This window comes from Taeniopygia guttata, chromosome Z (genome assembly GCF_048771995.1).
Source record: "Taeniopygia guttata chromosome Z, bTaeGut7.mat, whole genome shotgun sequence".
In the NCBI taxonomy this organism is placed as follows: domain Eukaryota; kingdom Metazoa; phylum Chordata; class Aves; order Passeriformes; family Estrildidae; genus Taeniopygia; species Taeniopygia guttata.
Genome location: NC_133063.1, coordinates 37,683,603 through 37,703,755, shown reverse-complemented (window position 1 = coordinate 37,703,755; position 20,153 = coordinate 37,683,603). Strand labels below are relative to the sequence as shown.

The window sequence follows — 20,153 nt, the reverse complement described above, 5'->3', positions numbered from 1 at the left end:
ACAGTGGTTTAAAATAGGAAAAGAAGATACCACTGTCCTTGACTACTGTTAGGACTTCTTTCACCTCCTGAGATGGGACAGCTGTTTGCTGGCTGAATACCAGTGGCATGGCTTGGGGATGCAGACTGTCCTCTTTGTAACTATCATATATGATTTCAAGGCAGTTTGTCAGTTGGAGATTGTCACCACTTCGCTGAGAATTTTGTAAAATCGGGATAGGTGGGTTAGGGTTTGCAGGGGTAAAATAGTTCTCTCTCTGTCCTTTATTTGTCAAAGCTGATGCCACATTGTTTCCTCCTCCCTCTCGCTGCATGGTTTCTGTGCCAAGTTGCGGTGGGGAGCTGCTTATGCGGGAGGCAGGAGCTGCCGTCAGCTGAGGCAGAAGAGCAGGAGGGGTGGAGCTCGTTGGCAGCTGCACTTGTGAAGAGCCGGCGTGAGCGGGAGGATACTCCATAGCTGTGGCTTTAGGTGCTGCTGCAGAATGTAGATCCGGCAGAGGGAGGGATGCGGAGGGATATGGTGATAGAGGCAAGGAACCCGGAAGTGGTGGCGGCAGCGGGGGGTTTCGGGGCTCTGCAGCCAGAGGCAGTGGCTGCGGCACCGTGGGGGAGGGGTGGTGGGGGGTGGGGACACCGGGTTTGCGGCCGCCGGGGGGGCAGGCCGTGGGTCCAGGACTGGGGGGCGGGGGGGGGGGGGTTGGCGGTAGGGGCACAGCGCTGGGTCCTGAAATGGCTTCTCGCGGCTGGGGTGGGGGCTGGTGGGGGTCGGGTGGAGGCGGGGCGGCCACGGCGGCGAACGCGTGCAGCGCCTGCAAGATAGCAGCCGATGTTTGAGATTGTGCTTGCAAAATAGCCGTTGTTTGAGTTTGTAGAAGTTTGGCTATAGTAGCCACCATAGCCGGGACAGGCAATGCTGGGGGGCCGGGCGGGGGGGAGGCGGGGCCCGCGGAGTGGTTTGGGGGGGAAGAGATGGCCGCAAGGGCGGGTTCCGGGCGCTCAGGGGGGAAGCGTGGCCATGGCAGGGAGGGATTCCGGGCGGCTCGGGAGGGGAGGCGTGGCCGCGGGGGTGGGGGCCGCCTGCTTGGGAGCCGCGGCATGGCCGGCGTGGTCACCGGGGTGGGGGGTTTCCGGGCGGCTCGGCGGGGATTGTGGGGCTGCAGCAGGGAGGGGTTTGGCGGTTATCAACGGCTTTTGAGAAGCGCAGAGCTCTGCCAACGTTATGTACGGAGGAAGTAGTCCACAAGCGTAGGGATTGCGCCGTGAAATATCATTAAAATATCTATGTCCCACGGACTCCCAAAAGTCTCCATAAAACACAGCAGAGCACTCGGCATTCGGAAAATTAAGTAAGATCCATTCTAGGAAGTTTCTTAGCTCTTTCTTAGACAAGGTACTGTTATGGCTACGTAAAAGGTGGTTAAGTTGCTTACAGAGATCTCGATCAGATGCAGAGTGGGATTGTCCCATTTTTAAACCAGTGTGGCTCACCTCGGTGTCGCAGAAGCGGGGTCCTCTGTCGGGTTCCGACGTACCCTCCCGTCGGGGCTGAGGACCCTCCGTGGGGGTCTCCTCAGAGCTCCGGGGTCGGGCGTCACTCAGGGACAGCTTCTGGTGCTCGGGAGCTCCAAACCCCCCTCAGAGCTTCAGCGAGGGCAGTGCAAAGCAGCGCTTGCGTGTGCTCTGTGCACGTGGCAGTGTGCCACGGCAAATCTCCTCATAGAGCCTTAGGTCGCCACCGAATCGCGGTGGTCACCTGTGCTTGGAGATATAACGGGCAGAAATCCTCCAAGGGCCCCGAAAACTCGCTACTTGGTAACGAGGTGCAGTGCTCGAGGATTGCCTCAGCAATTTTTGAAGAGCTCCGGCTTCGGCACTGCCTAGCAACGAAATGCTGTGCTCATGACAGCGATGGGGAGGAAATACCTGGTTATTTCGTTATCGTCCATGGAAAAGTGTCCTACAGGTAGAAAAGTTGGAAAGGCATCCAGATGGGTGTGGTTGTAGGTCACCGTGGATTCGTATCCAAAGTTGGGCGCCAGTCTGTAAAGACGTTCGATGGGGGTTCCACGGACTGGGGTGAATATATGCGAGATCTCTGTTGGTTGCTCTTGGGGGATGAGGTTTATTCAGGATGCAGAAAGGCCCTGCCTCGTGCTGTGCTGTGTAGCAGCACGTGGCTGGGCCTGAGGTGATGGGGGAGGGGAGAGGCAAAGGGAAGAGCACGGACTCCCGGAGGAAGTTCCAGGAGGAGAGGGGAAGATCCAAGAGGGCGTCCAGCCCCCCGGAGACCCCTTATCAAGGGGGGCTCCAAGGTGGGCTGGAACAGGACCTGGGCCAATGGGGTCACAGGCACTTGATGTTTCAGGGGAGGGTTACAGGTGTGGGGTGAACCATACATTCTGGGGGGTGAGATGGAACAGTCCATTTGACTTTTGGACCACTCTGTAAGTGAGGGTATTGTCCAGCCAGTAGGGGGCATGATATTCATCCTGGCTGTACTATTGTGGTTCTTAATCATATTTATCTACCCTTCCCAACACTCATCTAGTTCCAAAACTCCATTTTAGAGTTTAATTCTGGAGTAATGCATAGGATTGATTCACTATCATGGTTTTGTTTCCTAGCACAAGAAGGCTCTTCTGTTGATTTTTTCTTAAACCTTTTTGTTAGGTTTGTTAGGTTTTTTTGTTGTTTGTTTGTTTTGTTTTTTTTTTGTGAGGGTAGATTTTTTTGAGTGCTGAAACCATAGTTATGTGTGTGATACTTACCCCATACATGGATGTTTGAGCTGCAGTTGTTTGGAGCTTTGAGCCAGAATTACAGACATTATTAATACCCTAATTTTTCAGGAAAAAATAAAAACAAACCAAAACAAGCAAGCAAACAAACAAACAAACACAAAAATCCCAAACCAAAACAAATTAAAAGAAAAGAAAAATAAAAAAAACTACAAAAAAACAAACCCCAAAACCAAACTAAGCAAAACACAAAACAAAACAAATGAACCAAGAAAAGGCAACAAAAAAGAAACAAAAAACCCAAACCACAAGAAAAGAACAAACAAAACAAAAAAAAATCTTACCAACGCCACTCAAAAAGCATTGCCAAGCATAAGTTATCTTTCCTTTAAGACACATACGGAAGTTCTAATCTTTGAAATGTAACTCAACTTTCCTTATCCTAACCTATCAGTTTTATTTTACAGTGAATGACATCCAATTACTTAATTTTGCAACATGGCTTGTGATGTTTTTTATAGTGGCTTTTAGTATTTATGACTTCTGATACATCTTATTAAAGGTTGAGAGCAAATTTTTAAAAGCTTAAGCTTTCTTGCGACACAAAACATAAAACTAACCATCTTTCATTTTACCCTAGATTTCTGCTGAACTGTTCAAAATACAGTTTTCACTCTACCTTTAAATTTTGGACAATTACACCGTATGCTGTGGAATACTGAAGGAAAAGTTTTAAAATAATTTTTCATTTATATTTGCTGTTTCTAACTTGTCCTGTGTAAAGAAGTGGAAGGAAGATAGAGAATTTTTATGTGTCTGAAAACACAGCTTTGAAACATTGATGGCATTGCAGTATATCTAAGCTATTTATAAAATCTTGCAGATTTTGAGCCTTTCATGATATTTCTTCTTTTTCCCCTGAAGGTGTAGCATTTGACATATTGATCCAAATCTTGAGAAAATAAGAATATCATAGCTTCATTCTTCTTTACAATACCAAGTAGATGCCAATATTAATATGTACTGATTTGTCATCTCCATTGAACACTAAGAGTTTAAGATTTATCTTGTAATTTTCTGCTAAAATTCTCTATTGAAATGAGAGGAAATACCATGAGTCCATGCTGTTGAAAATACCAATGATACATTAAAAATAGGTATGAATTTCAAGAAAATATATAATGGCTTCTGGTAGTAACAATCATCTCCATCACAGAAAACATCAAAACACTATTGTGCCCCAGAGGGAAAAAAAAACATTTTAAATGTTCTTTAAACATTGCTTTTATGAATAAATGCTGCTATCAATATTAAATATATCAGTGTACTTTTTATATGTTTTCTTTTGGGATCTCCTGTTTTTTACTGATATTCACAGTATTGACATTCACAGGCAACTCATGAAGCGGTCACATTTGTAGACATGCAAAATATGAAAATGTAGATTTTTTTTGATATTTTTTGCAAGAATCTTTAAAATTCTGTTCTGTGTTAATCTTACTGGACTATTTATTCTTATTTTTTCTTACTTCACACAGTTTATGATTTTTAAAAACACCATTTGAGGAAACTAGGGAAAAGAAATATGGATTTTCTGAGCTCAAAATGAAGTTCTGGTATTGCCTTTCCTTTGAGGTACTTAGAGATCTTTTTTTTTTTTTGATTGGAAGGGAATTCACATGAGTGAGGCTCTTCATAAGGATATAAAGAAACACCGCTTTGGGTATCTGCATAATTTAGCCTCTGAGTAGAATTAAAAAGAGAGAATAAAATTGAAGATTGCAACCAAGAATTTTTTCCAGATCTGGGACTCAACCTAAGGAGAGTTTGTAATTTTACAGAAGAATTATGAGCTCTTTCCTTGTGTTTTAAGAATAATACAAATAACTGCAGAGACTAAATTTGTAGTGCAGTTGATCTTACCTCATGAATTTCACTGCTGATGTATTTTCTTTGTCCAGTTTCCTGCAGTACTAACAAGTAGAAAAGATGAGACATTTTTTTCTTCAAACTTTGCTTATTACAAAGATGTGATAGAAAGTGAACACCACAATAAGTAAAATTATCCTGGCTATGAACTTATGTGAACTGGAACTTGTGTCATAATTTAGAGGAATGTTTGAATAGGGCAGTATGAGCTCTTTAACAGCATTGTACATAATACGGCCCAGTCATCAGAGAAGGGATATTTAAAATCTCTCACAGTTTTGTTTGTGAAAATGCAATTGATTTTTGAGGCAGGAGCAAGAAGTACAACTGATTAATGTTCCATTTTCTCTTTCTTTGGATTCCTGTCCCCAGGATTCAATTTAAGAAAAAAACGGAAAAGGGGTTTTTGGGTATTTCAGGTGTTTCAGGTTTTATCTGTCTAGTCTTCATTCCTATTAGGCAAGAGTGAAATATATTGTTTTTCTCTAGACCTTTCATTTGCTTTTTCCTTAAAATTATTTCACATTATTCTCTGGACGTTATTGGTCCTCTTTTCTCTACCAAGTTTGCCCTTTCATTTCTCTACATCAAGTAGCATACAATTTTCACTGGATTTAGTATTGTATTACACTAGGTTTGCCCAGCAGTGAAGGAATCCTGTATAGTGAAAAAGGAGAAATTCAATAATTTAATAGAAAAAGCAAGAAGAATTTTATTCTTTTTTCTGTAGATAATACTGCACATGGGAAGTCTTTGAAAAATCATCAAAGGATCAACATGACAATTTGGGTCTTTGGTCTAGATATAGGAATGACCTTGGTGCTACTGTATGTTAAATGTAAATAGCTATTCCCATTTATATTTAAAGCAACAGTATCACAGCCTTTCTCAAATGCAGCTTTTTAACAATCTGAAATTTGTGCTTTCTGAATCTGTAGCTGACAAGAAGCAAGAAGACGGGAAATACTGCAGGTGTGCTGGGATTAGATTTCACCTGTTTTCGAGAAATTGCTGGACAGGGGGAATTTTGGCAGGGATGACTGCGGTGTACTGCAGTAGTACACCACAGTGTACTACCTTAGTCAAGAAGAGCCAACTATACAAATACAAATAATGGCCAATTCTTTAGAAAAGGGACATAGTGGATCATAAACTAGAACAAAATAAAAAAAAAAATATTCTGCTTATTTTGAACAATAAGCAGAAAAATAACCTACTAGTTGTATAAGTATTCTTTCTTTCCTCCACATACATAATGGTTTTGGGATGTGATGTGCTGGTGGGAGATAAACATTAAGGAACAGAGATTTAAGGGAGTTTGCCAGGAGAGGTCATAATATTCTTGACATTGGGTCTAAGCATAACCAATCTCTCTTATCGATGGATTTCTTCAGCCCAACTAGCTCCTGACGCCGTCAGGAGCGAGAGTGGGCCACCCCCAGATAGCTGCTGAAACCAGAGTGCAGCTGTAGGGCACAGCTGCTCTACAGCACAGGTGGACTGCATTGGGGATAGAACTGCGCCAAGGGTAGGGACAAGGAACAGGGAGACATCTGTATGTTTTCCAAAGGCAAATGTTTATTCCCCAGAGAGTCAGGGACAGAAAAGATGCTGAACAAAGGCAGACCTCAACTTGTAAATAGGGGAAGATATAGTCTTTAAGCAATTGAGAGAAACTAGGGGTGGAACACTAGGCGGGGAATACAATGCTTAAACAAATAGGGGATTGCAGGAGAGGAGAAAAATTTAAAAAAAAACCAGTGGCCTTTGAGGGATACAAAATTGATAGGGAAGTTTCTAGAGAAAGGGGCAGGCATTAGAAGGGATTGACATTCAATGCGAGGAGGAACAGGGAATGAGAGGGCAGGTATTTGGGGAGATGGACAACTCCAAACCAACAAAAAACCACAAACACAGTGGGGGGAAAGGAACAATCCATTGGTAATAAAATATGCTGTAACAATACAAAATGTGTGTGTGTGTGGGGACTTACAAAACTGACTACTAGGACTGAATTACAATCAAAAACATGCACCACAACATCTTATAGGGATGAGAAAGTGACACACCTTTTTTAAAGGATTTTCCAGTCTAATATTTTTTTTTCTAACCATCTCATCCTTAGAAACCTGTTTTCTGTAATTTTGGAACCTTGGAACTGTTCTCCCAGGATCCTTTCATAGTTTTTTTTCCCCTTGCTTCATCATTTTGTAATGTTAAAAACCTTCTTTTTTCTTAATATTATGTTTGTGCTAAAGTTATTTTAAAGACTGCATTCCCACTGGACGTGTTAAGTGCTTTTGGTGGCATGACAGAGATGGTTTTGTGAGTCCCACACATAATGGTAAAAACGTTCATTAAAAAAATGGAAGTAGCACTTCATAATACTGAGAGGTCTTTTGTTCAAATGTAGTATGATCTACCCTGCTTCTATAGGGGACATCCTGACATATAAAGCAAGGGTCACAATTGGGAAGAATAAGATTAGGAGCTTTCCAGATGGTGGAGGATCTGCTTCGTGGATGGAGATGGAATTAGTTTATTTTCTATTGTGGAGTAAAAACCAAACATGTTCCTGGAAAGAAAATAGATGTTAAGATGAGCAAAGCATAAACTTGCAGAGTTTAAGATAATTTTATTTTCCTAATGATGTCTTCTGATATTTTTTTTTCAGAGGCAAAATTATTGTTAGGGCTTTTTTAAGAGGAAGATTCATCAGTAAAAGAGGCTGCTGGGTCTCAAGACACAGAAAATAGACTGCCTGGAATTCAGATTGTTTTCCAAGGTTATCATGGTGTTCAAAGCCCTTGATCTAAAGATCTTACCTAGAGTAAGGTAAGGGACTTCATAATTTTAAAAGGAGGTTTGTGGTCTTATTAAGATCAGGGGAGCGCTATATATGCAGAACAATGGCAGCTAGTCCACAACTGTGTGACTTTTAAGGTATGCATGTATTTAAATTAAGTATTGGTGCTTTCATATGAGTGGTAGTTTGTCATCTAAATACTGAGATAGAAAAAGTACTAGAGCAAAAGCCAATTTTAGTTACTGTAATCATACCTTCCTTTGGGAACTTTACACAACACAAGAAACTTTCAAAAGAAGTTTCAGATGTGTGAGAAGATTTACTCTGCTGGCAGGTTCCACGTCTGCCTATTCTCTGTTGAGACAAATGCCATACGCATTCTGTTATGATACGATTTTCTTTGGAACCACTTGTGGGTATACACTCAAATTCTTTTAAATCCTTGGCTAAAACTCTTTTTTGACATATACTTGTGGGAAAAGAGTACAGGACCCAAAGCTGAAGTTATCTTGCTGACATTGTTTTTCATTGCAATTGTCAGTTGTAACCGTTAACCTTTTTCATACAGAATCCTGTATCCAGAGGGTGAGAAAAAAAAAAGTATTTTTTAAAAAATCTTTAAAGATATCTTTAGATTCCTCTTTCATTGTCAACTCTGATAGGTAATACTGATTTCTTCCCATCCACTTTCATATCTAAATTTATAGTTCAACCTTGTGTTATTGCTTTTATGGTAATATTGCTTTAATCACACAAGGGCTTACTTTATATTTAACTCATGGATTATTATTTAGTTTATCCTAATATTTTTGTTTCTATTGTTTTTCTCGCTCTGTGCTACTGTAATATGAATTGCTGTCTCTTCTGTTGCTGCCTGTTTCTCTCTTGTCTTTACTATAATAAAGAAAATAATTCCCTATAATTACCTAGAGTCTTTCTAATAAACATAGTTATACTATAAATCTCTTTGTTTTCATTTGTAGAGTACTTTATTTTTAAATATCTTGCAGATTCACTTCAGTTGTTGAAACCTGCTCAATCAATGCTCAAAATAGTTAAAAAAAGTAAGTCTATAAATAGGATGTAACTCTTGCAATCTACCTGGCCATCAGAAAAATATTACACTTAATACATGGGTTGTGCTCTACCGATGTGGTTTGTCAAAACAAATTTTTCTTATGAATTACATCTACTATTTTTTTAAACATCAAGAATGATTCTCCATCATATTACGTAATTATAGTTAAACTGTAATTGCTACCTGTTGCCAGTTTAAATACCAGATTTAACTAAAAACAAATAATATGTTTGTCATTATTGTTAAAAAAAAAAAAAAAGGAAAAGGATGGCAACGTTTCTACAGAAAAATGAAAGGGCTACTTTAGAATACTTTTTTTTGAATACTTTTTTCCAGTTTAGATACTGGATATCTTAATATCTAAAATTAATTTTGATATCGTCTATCTACTATCCTCTATCTTCTTCTAGTGTAGAAGTGCTATATGGATTAGACTAAATTCAGCACATTTTTTTTATTAAGAAGGATTTAAGATTTTTTTTTTATTAAGATGCTTTTGAAATTGATGCCACAGAAAGGAAAACCTGCAACTATCTTTGAATAACTTTCATTCAAAATTGAAACTGCACCCCAAGATCTAAGATAATATAAAGCAACACCTGACATTTAGCTGCCTATATAATGCTAACAGCCCCAGTTTTTCTAAGAAACATAGCAGGCAGAAATGACTTAAACTCATTTACAAGGACTTTGAAGTGTTCATATTCAATAAGAAAACAATTTCATTTTTTGTGTTAGATGTACACCAAAATATAAGGCTAGAAAGGTGTAATGAATTGCAAGTCAAAGCTGTAAAACTGCATTGGTGTTGGATAGGCATAATGTTTCTCTTTTAAAGGTATCAGAGGTCACAGTGCACATCCCCTTTGGACTTTAATTAGGGCAGCTTTCATGGGAATAGTTAAAGCTTGAGTCTGAGCTGGAAAAAATCTCTTCTGCCTCTTCAGCTGACATGATGTTGTTGCTGTTTGGGAGTGGTTCTTCGCTTAAATGCTCCAGGGTGTCAGACATTATCCATTCTCATTGGATCCTTTTAAGCTTTTCTATCCAGTCCTGCTTTGAGACCTCTGGATGTTCTGGATAGCATCTTTTTCTCTGAAGTAAATTTACCTTTCTGTTCTTGGAGACAATCTGGCAGTTCACCACAATAAGTATTACTGCAGTTCCATGGAAGTTCAAAATTCCCTTTATTTCACCGAGTCTCATTTCCTGTGCTTTTCTATTGACTTCGTTATTCCTTTTCCAGCCATGTGTACAACTGCTGTTCTGCATCTCAGCCACATTGTGAATGTAGTTGGGTGACATATGTCAGCAATTTACAGGGTAGCTGCCCTGGAAGCCTTACCTTTGAGTATCAGAGTAAGCCGAGTGAGGGCAGTGAACTGGACGAAGATTGACCCTGCTCTTTCTGCAGTCAAGATGGGCAGCATTCTGGCAAGTTAGCTTTGAAAATTGTTTGCCCTGGGTTCTAATGTAAAGTGGTAAAGTAGAATATTACCAGGATGTAAAGGACAGGAAGCAACTAGAAAGATGCCTGTTTTAGCAAGTATACCTGGTGTTTGTTTCTCTGTTATCATTTAAGGCAAATGCTTAGCATGCTTGTTGCAGTGTGTCTCTTAAGACCAATCTCATATTTTGTTTTGATAATCACACTAAAATCCAAATGAAATAGACATGTACAGTACATTACTTGTTCTGAAGGTAAAACACCACATTATGTTTTTAGGCCTGGTAATAAGGAAGATTTTTTTTCTTGATATTAAAAGAAAGTATACTGCTACACTCCTCCATGTACATTTTACATTGTGAAATTTCGTCACTTCTGATAATCTGTAAATTACAAAGTTATTGATGGACATTTGGAAAAAAAAATCTAATTCACCAAACTTTAGGGTTAATTCTGTACTATACAGGCCACATTTTACCCAGGGTGTATATTGCTCTTAACTTACCATTACCAAGGGAATGGTAAAATGTGTGTAGGTGTTAGACACCTTCTGCAGTAAAGCACAGTGTTACAGTAGCAACTTATATCCTCCCTAGAATTATAATCAGTGCCATTATGAGTTTAAAAACCCTAAAATTTATGTAGCTGTGTTGTACATCACTGGATGTCAGTGTTGTCCCAAATGTCTGTCCTGGGCTTTGTAAGCAGTCATTTAAACTTGTGATGTATTAAGTTTAATGTACTCATTTCAAAACATCACCTCTTCATTGTACTGAGTAAGACGAATGTTATCTACAGGATTTAAATTTCTATTTACAATGGTTTATAATCTTCCTTATTAATCAATGTGCCACACAGCCACATTATTTATATAGCAGACTACTGATTCTCAGACTAAAAAAAAAAAAAAAAAAAAAGGTGAATGTTGTTGAGGGATTCAACATTAGATGAGTACTGTTCATTGTTTGTTAAAATACTAGTCTTCCTGACCTCTATACATTTTCTACAGTTTAAAGGAGTTTTTGAAGGAGGTGAGCATTATTCTTCAGTAAATCCTGGAGACAGGGAGCCCTAAAATCCTCCTTTGTGTTTAGAACCACGATTTAATGCATGAGGGAATTGGGTTCCATTCTGATGGGACACTTTCAAAAATAGCTGCAGCTTATCCTGAGCTGTACTTCCCTCTTAGGAGAAGACTCTAACTTCTTTTCTCTCAAAGGAGTTTCTTGTATCATTCAACAATTCATTATTCTTTTCTTGAACAATGCACAGCATTAATTTCTGATAACAATGCTACAACACCTAAAATTGCTATTTTGATCGGAGTCAGCTGACTCAGCTTGATTTTGCTGACAGCGCATGCTAAGGCCACATATGCCATACTTAATCTTTAAAATGTTTGTCCCCAAGACAGTAGCAAGGAGGGACCAGTCAGCTAGGACTGTCCAACCACCTCACCAGGGAGCAGGACAGTGGCCAGGCAGCTCCAGCCCTGGGCAGTGGGTATTTTTTTGGGGATGGTGACAAGTAGCCAAATCCTGACAGCAAGTCATAATCTCAGTCTTCACACTAGTTTCCTTATCCCCCTGAAAGGAAATAAAGTATATATGTAAAATGTAAATATATCTAAAATACAATACATCTCTAAAATAAATACGAGTTTTTGAATCTCAGTACAATATTTTAGACTATGGTAGCAAAGGAAGTCCCTCCCCTGAGCTCTCTTATTCATGTTCTGACTGATGACAAAATATTTGAAAAACAAGTAAGTTGTGAAATCCTAATGTGTATTTTGCTAGTCTGATTTACATGCTGCCATGTTAGTAAGCCAGTGATTGCTGAATCACATTTGTAAATGGGAGACATGATGTCTGGGAGTGTTACTAACAAGATTGCAAGGTACAAGAAAAAAACTTACATGTATATGTACATAAGATAAATCATGCGCACATGCACAGTTGTGCCTAACCTGGCATAGTTTATTATTTGAGAAGATGTGATATTCAGTTGACTCTATACTAGAAAAAACTGTCTTAGAGTTTGTAAATTCTGCATTTTTAACCAAGCTAACATGTAGCCTCATAGCCTCCACCTACTCTGGACATAGTTCACAAGTCTTTTATTTGCTTCGGGAATCCAGTAAATAACTGGAATATAAAGGTGTAGTTTAATAAAGTTTTTCTGCTATTACCAGATTCTAGGTAGCAACTTTTTAAAGTAACATTCAGCATTAATTTCTGTCTGAATTATATACACACACAAACTAGGAACATCATAATGATGTACATCAGGTACATTATGTATGTAATAGGTACATTATAATGATAAAAATATTTTTTATTTCTTCATAAATTGGGATAATATTTATAATGACAACATTTATATAGCTATCAGGGAGTAAACTGCATGTTTTGAAGTTTGAATCAGTTTGAAACAAAGGATTATACAAAGCTTTTAGGGTCTCTGCATTATAAACTTTGGGACTCATGCTGAGATATGTTACTTCATTATACAAAGGAATACAGCTTAAAGAATAAAAGGTCTCATAAGGTACTTTGGCATACTGAAGCCATTATCTGACAAGCAAAAAGCGGAGAAGGATTTATCAACAAGTGACTGTCACTTGTTGCTTAGTTCATCTGACTAATTAAAAATCTGATTAAATATCAATAAATATTAGAACTTCATAAATAGATAAATAATTCTGAAACCATATAAAATTACTACTTTTTTATGTAAGCAAAACCTTTTCTGATGTTCTTCATAGCCTGTATACATGAAATTGAAATATGATTGTTTAATTAAATTTTTATTTCTGCTTTCTGGTAGTGTTATGAAAACAGACATGTATGGACTACTAAATAAATAATATGTTTCAATTTTTTCTCTTTGAAACTGAATTGCAGTCAGAAAGCTTTACATTTATAGCTGCAATTTGGAATGTATTCCAGAATATATGTGCCTGCTTGCTTTATTTCTTTTTCTTACTTCCCCTGCAATACTTGTGTGGCTTTGATAACATGGCTAATTTCACTTCAGATACTGGTGGGCATGGGATGACTGCAGAAACAAAACATGGTGGGAGTTGCCATACTTAAGGGAAGCAGCATACATGTATTCCAAGAGAATTTTGGAATGTTTTCTAGAGCAATGTCTCCAAAACAGCTGACTCTGAACTGCTGTCTTTTTCTCAGTTCTGCCTCTTGCATGCATGAGAGTCTGCATGTTCACAACACACTACCACTTGAAATATAGGTGTTGCTTGTCTGTCTATGGATGGACTCAAAATAAAATTTTTGGTCAGAACCTTCAAAAGATAACTATATTTTTTCCTTGATGATACTGCCATTTCTTTAATTGTTTATTTAGGTAATAACAACAGTGGCAGGTGAAAGCATGGTGGCTTCATCCCATGCAGTTTTAGTGATGAAAATTTTATGATGTCACTTCTGCAAAATTTGTAATTACAGTTCTGGTCCTTAAAAGAGGAAAGTTGTTTATCTTTCATGGTAAATATGTCATATACAACTGACTGACTTGTTCAGTACTCAATTGAAAATCATGGTATGGCAGTGTTAAATTTTTCTGGATGGGTAACTATGTGCAGTGATGTGGTGGCCTGACTTAGGTTGGCCATAAGACCCCCAGCCAGCAGAGGCAAGTTGAGAAAATAAATTTAAAAACTTGTAGGTTGAAATAAGGACAGGGAGATCCCTAAATTATTACTGTCATGGACAAAGCAGACTCAACTTAGGGAAAGTTAATGTAATTTATTGCCAGTTAAAATATATTTCAATATTGAGAAGCAAAGACAAAATTTTAAATCCCCCTCCTCCCACTTCTCCTCTCCTTTTACCCAAGATCCCTTTATTCCCTCATTCTGAAATCATCTGCCTGCTCCCCAGAAATGCCCTGAGCAGCAGAGGGGGATAGGTAATCAGTGCTGTGGTCAGTATGTAACAGATCCTCCCTGCTGCTCCCTCCTTCTCATCCTGTTACCCTGCTCCAGTGTGGGGTTCCTCCCATGGACTAATGTCCTTCAGAAAATAGTCACCTGTTCTTCACCAGGTTCTCATATAGGCTGCAGGCAATTTCCACTCTGATAGCCTGGAGAGACAGAGGAGGAAGGACCATGGTTAGAGGGACCACACAAAAAAGGGGAAACACAGCACTTTTGTAAACTATTAAAGATGTAAGTGATATTTAGGCACTGAAACCAAATACATCTTAATAAGCACTTAGTCTTTAATAATGGGAGAAATGGAAGTTAATTGATATTTCTTTTGCCAATCCAGATGGTGAAGGAAATGTTTCAAAACATTTTTCTTTTAATATTCCTTTTTTTTTTTTTTTGTTACTTTTCAGATGAAAAAGAGAGGGAATTTTATTTGCTATTGAAGAAAATCAATTACTAAATGTTGAGCTTAAAATGTGGGGTTATGTTCTCAGATGTGGTAAATTCACATTCATCTTCTGAGAAAAGTTTTGTAGTTGATTTCTGTGCTTGAGCTGATAGTTTTATATCCAGAGTGATACTATGGAATTAATTGAAGTTGTATCAGTGAAAAGGTAAAAAGTGTTTTCTAAAACTCTGCAGAGTAAGTAACCTTATTGTCTCCTACAGTAGTTGATAAAATCAACATCTTTTCTGATTTCTCAGCCCTCTAATTCTTTTCTGTGGAAATTCAGCACTCTTCAAGTCTCTGTTTTGAGATCCCTGAACGTTCCTGCTTCTTTGTTTCAAAGAACATGTTGAATTGTGATTAAATTTAACTTTATGCTTGTATAAAACATACAGTCTTTCTTCAACTTAAAAAGTAATGATGTATAAGCAACTTTAGAAACTTTTACTTTGTTAGCCCCAACACATGTACTGTTGAGAGAAATTACTTTAAAAGAAATAGAAAATATAGTGAAATTTAAATTTCAATCTACTTTCCCTATACTTTCTTGTCTTTTTCCCCCCCTCCTTTACAAAAAGCAAATAAGTTGCACTAATCTGGGAGATGAACCAGTTGATCCTTGGCAAATATTACTGACATTATGTTACCAAAATTCCCCTAGGACATGCAAAATTTTTTTTAATCATCACTTGTAATGAGCATAACTTTAGTTTAAACAGGATGCTATCTGCCAAAATATCCTTGAGATAGTTACTTTTTTTTTTTTTTTTTTTTTTTTTTTTTGTCATTGTTTGCTTTTGATTTTGCTTGAGGAAATGTCACCTTCACCTTACTGCTGAGAATAGAAGAGTTAATTTGATTTTGAATTTGGCATCAACAGTATCTCCAATAGCTGCTAATGGCTAGGCTTTTCCAAGGAAAACATTGTGCAGGCTTTTTTAGGACATATGTTTTATCTTTTTAAAATCACAGAATTGCCTTCAGACATTTAAGCTGAATTTTGATAATAGTGCAAATAGAATGCCACATAAGTAGTAATGTCACATGAGTAGTAATATCATCTCCTTTAGTAACTGGAGATGCTTGGGATAGTCATATTAGCCCTCACATACATATGTTTTTCTGATGATGTATTTGTGAATGAAAGGGAAATTGAAACACATAAAGTAGTTCCACTATTTGTTTTCCCTTCTACCATGACTATTGATTGCTTCAAGTTCCCTGGCTCTAAATTAATAAACTGTACTCTGGAGTTTGAACTTAGGAGTAAGCTTCTCTTTTTTCAAGTGATCCACTTCTGAAACAGAAGCGCAGAAATAAATTCATTTTGCAGCACACCTTATTTACACTCTCACACCTGTGAAAAGACTCTTGTAAATGCTGCACAGAATTGGAAGCAGAAGCATAAGAAAGGAAAGGACTAATCATTTCTTGTGTACTAAATCCTGATGATATGCTGATAATAATTTTGCAGCATTTAGATTAACTTTGCTGGTATAATTTAGATATTCATACTTGTATAATGATTTCCTTAATAAATACTCAATTCTCAATTCTAAATATCAGTTCTCAATAATTCTTTATTGGTATTGCAATACAGAGTTCTGAGTGACTTAAATTGGTGCTTTATTTCTGTCTATGCACAAGAGGAACTGTTTATTGGAGAACTTATCTTTTTCGATGATATTTAGCTTCTGTTTCTCAAATTATTTTGTCAACTTTGAGTATTTTTAATATGATTAAATATACTAGCTAAAATAAAAATTCAGAAATATTTAGAAGATATTTCTTCAGAAATATCTTCTTCAGAAGATATGAGAAGACCACATTTATTCTTCTTTGAGCAGTTTCTACAAAGAATTTCCAGAACTTTACTTCTGTTTTGGCACTGTTTTCTTTACATTGTATAGATTTAATACCCAGGACACATGTTTAAAGGAGATAAGGGAAGTATTTTTTGTAAATTACATTATAATAATGCCAGCCTACTCAGTCTGTGGTGAATAAAGTTTCAGGGTATAAGATGCCTATCTGTTAAAGGAAAAAGCAATAGTTTTTCCATCACTAGAGTTCCCTCTTCTTCTTGGGAAGCAGCATGAGGTTAATAACAGAACAAACATCTACAATTCTAACATATTTATGCAGGTGTACTGTCTCCAAATTACGAGGTTTTAACCAAGGTAGCAACTTCTTTAATAAAGTCTCCTATTATTCAGCAGGTCAAGGACTTCTGTTTATGATTATGGTGTCCCTGTTTTAGGTATAAAAGAAGCTGCATTCCAGTGCACACCTGGTGTTCAGTACATCCTTGGCATATGTTGACATAGGTAGCAGCTAATGAACTAATTATACAAATGTCTTTAATGTTTTCTGAAACCATTTTTCATGAAACTCTCACAGTTCACTGAGCATTATTTAAAGAGAGAGCAGTTTTGATGATAGAAATTATGTTTAGACATCGACTTGGTTTAAGACAGAAAGTGCACATTTGCATTTGCACATCTGATTGTGTGTCATTCCCTACTGTAATATGTTAGTGCTGAATACGTTGTCTTTGTTAATGCTTACACAGCGGTATTACGGAATCACAGAAAGAGACTCCTATGCAAGTTAGCTGTTCCAAGTTTCTGGATCAGAGCATGCTAAACTAGAGCAAGTTATCCAGTCTCTGTCCAGTTCAATATTGACTGCCTGCAAGGATGTGGAATCCAAAGATGCTGAGCAATCTGTTCAGTGTTCAGCCAGTCTCATACTATAAAAGTATTTTATTTGTATTGAATTTCTGCATTTCAGTCTGTGCCTGTCGCCTTCTCTTCTGTAACTGGATTTGCTAGCTGTCTGGAGATCTGAGCTCTGTCCTCTTGATCCCTTCCCATCAAGTATTTTTCTATGGAGCTGAGAGTGCTCTCTGAGAGTTCTTCAGTATGAACAGTCCCAGTTTTCTCAGTTTATCCTCCTTGGTTTTTATTGTCTTTGCGTGTCTACACTGCACTCATTTCAGAATGTCCATATGTCTCCTGGAGATAAGAGTCCAGAACTGGACCCAACACTCCAGGAGTACCTCACCAGGGCTGGTTAGAGGGGAAAGATCACATCCTTATACCTGCTGACAGCACTTCTAATGGAGCAAAGGAGACTGTCTGAAGGCACACTGCTGGTTAATGTTTAGCTTATAGTCCAGCAAGGCCCCCGGATCCTTCTCAGTAAACCTGCTTTCCAGAAAGCTACATCAACTATTTCTTGGTGTCATTCTTTCCCAGGCAGAGGTCTTTGCACTTCCCACTCTTAATGTCATAACTTGCCACTTTCCCACTGATGCTCACATGAAGCGTGGTGCAACCATCTGACCTATCAATCACTCCTGCCTGTTTTCTATTTCTCAGCAGATATGCTGAGAATGCACTTTGCCCATCATCCAGGCCATTAATGAAAATATTGAATAGTATTGTCCTCAACATGCATTCCTGGAGGTCAGCAGTGAAGAATGACCTACAGCTAGACTTTCTGCAAATGATTGACTGTGGCTTTATTTATTTCACTACAAAATTTCTTCATTTATATCTTGGTTTCACCCAAGCAATACAGCTGGTGCTTGGGATAGCACTACTATTTGACAATATTGCTCATACTTGAACCACATCTGAGTTACCTCATAAAAAAATTGTATTTGGAAGACTGGATATGACGGAAAATTGATAATAGCAAAATTGGTAATATCAAATCAATTAGAATTAGAAATTAAATATTACTATTTACAGGTAAATAATTTCTTTATAAGAACATCATTGGAAAAAACACTTATAAAAAGGCAAGGTACAATAAGGGTTATGTTTTGACACTGAGAAGGGCTTCTCTAGGTCTCTTTAAAATACGAAGGTTCATTTCATTCTCTGAGCTGAGTCAAATTGACTTTGACATACAGTTCAAATAAGGTTAAAACATTTTTATGTTCCATTAAATTTTGGTATAATAGGTATTCAAGGTGAGTTTTTCATATTGGGCTGTTGCAATTCAACTAGACACAGAGCTTAGCAGTTTAAGAGTGACTATAATTACTGGAAATACAAAAAATTTATCCATGTAGTATTCCCAAAATGAAAACCTTTCTTTTTAAGAGAGCTCTTTGATGAATAAATCTGTTTTGCTTAAGATTGCTTTGCTTTCTGAAATGCAAGAGTACTAAAAATTAATACCATAAGCAGTGTGTTAAAATATCTCTTCATTCTCTTTTGCAATTGAAATTGTTCTATAAGACAAGTGAAAAGAAGTACAGTAATTACATTTCTGTACACCAATCAAGTAATGTAAATCAGCATTCAGGTTTAAGAAGTGCATGTGGAAAATTCTCCCTTTTCTGTAGAAAACAAATCTTAAATATTTCCAAAAGTACTTTGATCCTTTCTTAATGTCCTCAGTGTGAAGTCCTCAGTGTACTGGCTGGATGTGACAAGCAGAAGTTTCTTGGCTGAAACACCATTTTTGACCATGTACTATGGAAATCTACACTCCAGATCTGATTTTGGCTATTTCTCTCTATAGAATATATAGAATTTTCATTCATAATTCTACCTTTATAATTCAATTATGTAATGAATTTTATAATGCATTTTATTTATTAGAATAAATTTAGGTTTTGCAATGTAGGTTATGTATAAAATTAATTTTTAACAGTATTTCACAGAGATTAACTTTATTTTATTTTGTCACAGAAGATTTTTATTCTTCTGTAATCTTGGAACAGAAAACCTTTATACTTGGAGACAAAGTGCTAGATGATATCTTACAGCATATATAGCCAGAAGTCATCTTTTTGGAAAGCAATAGAAAAGCCAAAACTTATCCTGAAATATTTGTTTATTGCTTAATATTTAAAGAGCTTCTGTAGGTTTGTTTGGTTTTTGGTGATTTTTGGAGGGTTTTATTTGTTGTTTGTTGGTTTCTTGGTTTTCGTTTGGATTGAAGTTTTTTGTTGTTTGGCATTTTTCCTTTTCTTCTTTTAATAATTTTGACATACATATTAATTTTGACAAATGTTTCTTTGTTTGCAAATAGGTGTGGGAGACTAAGAAAATAAAGTGGTAATATTTGTTCAGTTCTTCAGTGTTCGTGATGTCAAAATTATTTCTTTGCTGGACTTTATTTTTATGAAGCATAACAGCAAATAAAAATTATGAGAAAAAATATATTTAAATAAAAGCTTAAAAACTTCTTCACTTTTACATTTCCATACTATTGATTAAGTTTTTTTCTGTAGAATTGCTACTTTAAGCCTTAAAATATCCACTTTTATGCTTACATATGGTTCTCAGTGTGTTTTTTGCTATATTCTTCTACATTTCTTCTGTTCTAAAATATTTGTATGGTTTATTTTATTACTGAGATAGCATTGGAGTAGTTTTCACATCCACATGATGATGCTATGAATTTGCAGTGACAGCAGCAGAGTACAGGATCTCTGGTTCATTCTAGGAAATGTGGCTAACTAGTGGTCCTGATTCTGTAAAGTGTTGAATACTTGCCAAACTTGCTGTCAGGAATAGTTATAGTTATCATTTCTTCGCTTAATTCTAGTCACTTTTTCTCCCACCCCCAAAATGCTCTTAAAATGAGACTGCTATGAAATTAACCAAATGAATGTTTTCAGACTGGTCGCTTCTGCCTAAATCTTATTATTGGAGCCTTGAGGGCCAGGACATGATTAGAAGCAACAGCTGTCCTGTATAGTTGCATCTGATGATACCAAGTCCAGAAAG

General features: G+C 37.3%; 1 protein-coding gene across 26 annotated transcripts in view; it reads left to right on the top strand.

The window, feature by feature from the left end:
• LINGO2 (leucine rich repeat and Ig domain containing 2) overlaps positions 1-20,153 on the top strand; it is a 485,467-nt gene that overhangs the window by 35,109 nt on the left and 430,205 nt on the right. For 3 of the 26 annotated variants that reach the window (XR_012052798.1, XR_012052799.1, XR_012052796.1), the window contains exon 2: positions 7,341-7,501. The exons of the other annotated variants lie outside the window; for them this stretch is intronic. The gene's annotated coding sequence lies outside the window, so the exon portion shown is untranslated. The remainder of the gene's footprint in view (positions 1-7,340; positions 7,502-20,153) is intronic. 26 annotated transcript variants of the gene reach the window in all.